This window comes from Eumetopias jubatus, unplaced genomic scaffold (genome assembly GCF_037043125.1).
Source record: "Eumetopias jubatus isolate StellerSeaLion01/CBP00866 unplaced genomic scaffold, mEumJub1_p1.0 scaffold_3, whole genome shotgun sequence".
Classification (NCBI taxonomy): domain Eukaryota; kingdom Metazoa; phylum Chordata; class Mammalia; order Carnivora; family Otariidae; genus Eumetopias; species Eumetopias jubatus.
Window position 1 is genome coordinate 4,542,486 of NW_028274809.1, and position 2,243 is coordinate 4,544,728.

Consider the following 2,243-nt stretch of genomic DNA (forward strand, 5'->3'; position numbering starts at 1 on the left):
CCCATCACCTAGACCTGCAACTTTAGGCACCTAGAGGTGCTTCCACTAGAGGGCACTGCAAGGGTCCCACTGAAGTTGAGGCCACCACCGTGTTGGACTCCTCAGCCACTGGACCAGCAAGCAAGGAAAGGTATGGCTCCACAAACACACTGAAGCAAGTTATTCTTCGTAGTGGGGGCTCTTCTGCAGCTGTAGGCAGTTCATCAGTATCCCTGGCCTCCGCACCCTCCCCCACCAACCGTGACCACCAAAAAAATCTCCAGATGTTGCCAAGTGAACCTTGAGGGACACGACTGCTCTTGGTTGAGGACCAGGATGATTTAGGGTATCATCCCAAGGGTTTGAAAAAAATAAACCTAAGTTCCAACAGTTGCAGAATTCCTGTTGAGCATCTGATGCAGCTGAGGGTAGGGTTCCAGGTCAAACGTAACTGCCGCCATTGTCCGCCGCTTTCCCGGCAACCTCGGGCCCTTCCCCAGCTCCTGTAAAATACTTGAAAAGCATGAAGCTTATGTTTTCTAATACCTTTACAAATATTTGAGATGCCTTGGTATTGAGAAAACAGAATGCGCTAGAATCGACGAAGGAAATTTGAGTCCTGGTGGCACCATTCCCCGCCCCTTGCCGGGTCAGGTTTCCCCGGGGGGTGGGGGCGGTGTCCTCAGACTTGTACAATTATTCCTGCCCCGTGGGGTAAGTGGGTATCAAGGGGTAAATGAGTGATAGCGCCCCGGTAAAGCATGCACCGAACGCTCTTTTCTTGTCTGAGGCTGGCTGGGTTTGCAGGTAGCCGCTCTTCCCCTGCGGGCTGATTTCTCCGCCTTACCCTGCTGGACCAGGAGCATCAGCGAGCGACCGGAGCGTCCCCTGTCGCTGCGTACAGCCTTGGCTGTCCCCGTGAACCCGGCATAAACAACTGAAAATAGAACTCGAGGCTTCTGTAAACATCTCCTGAACTGACACGGAATGACCCCCACATAAACACATAGGTGTGGTGCGCTGAAAAAGAAGGCTTTGTCGAGTCTCAGGCCCCGCCCTGCCGGGGCTGGGGGAGGGGGCAGCGTGGGGGGCGGGGGGGGGGTTGAGCGGGGCCCGCGGGGACGACCCGTCCTCTAGAGCCCACCTACCTGCGTCAAGTGCCCTTCCAGGGCCTAGTCCCCGGAAGGCATTTGGGGGGAAGGAAAAGGGGCGGAGGGAATAAAGGAAAGCTTGTGTGCGCATGCGCAGATCTCCCCCGCAGGCTTCCACCTATGCACAGGCATGCTCAGCTTTTCACACGCTTACACACGAGCTCGCACGCACACGCACTCACGCAGGCGCCCCGGTTGTCACCCCCAGGGCCCTGCCATCTCCTGCGGCCCTCTATGACTCAGGCTTCCCAGAAGGAAGACTGCGCCACATCATGGGTTTGGCACCGAGTCCCCCCATCTTGCAGCCGCCTCGCCGCGATGACTCACAGGCCTCTTGTTTATTCGACCACTTCAAGAAGCTGGGTTTCTGCCAGGTGTTTTCTTGGGCAGTGGGGACACGAGGCGGGGCGGGGCGGGGAAAGCCGGGCAGGAGCACCCTCATCCCGAGACTCAGGAGGAGGCGGGGATGCGAGACAGGGTGGCGGGGGGAACTCCCTCTGGAAACCAGCGTGACCTGCGTGCCTGCGGCCGCCGGGTACACTCTGCCCCAGGATGCGGAGGCCCCTAGAGTCAGGGCGCCCCCAGCCCGCAGCGGATGCTGCCAAGGGCCCCCCCCCCTCACCGCCTCTCGACCCCCAGTCCCATGCTCCGAACCCAGAGGGCTGCAGAATTGTTCTGTTTTCAGTTCCCGCAGCCTTCACCAAAGCCCAGGAAACAGGATGCTAGCAAATCAGGAGGCCTCCCGAAACTTCTGGAGGGCCTCTATCTGAGGCGGCGTGGGTAAGGGCCAGGGGGAGTGGCTCAGTAACAGCACTGCTTTTCATATTTGCTTCTCCGGGTGTTTGTGTAAGGCCAAGAGGAAAGCAGAGTGTGTGAGCTGCCACATGGGTAGGAAATTAGATTTGTTTTACCTGCTTCTCAGAGGGGCTGACAGCCACTGATTTGCACACGCCCTGATGCCACTCTGTCTCTCCTACTTCCAAGCAGGGTGCTGCCCTCCACTTTGAGGCATTCTGGGTGAATTTGGCGGGCATCGCTTGTCCTCGTGCTGACCCGCAGGGGACACAGGTCCAAGGGGACAAGGCCGTCCCAAGGAACCCACTGCGCATCCTT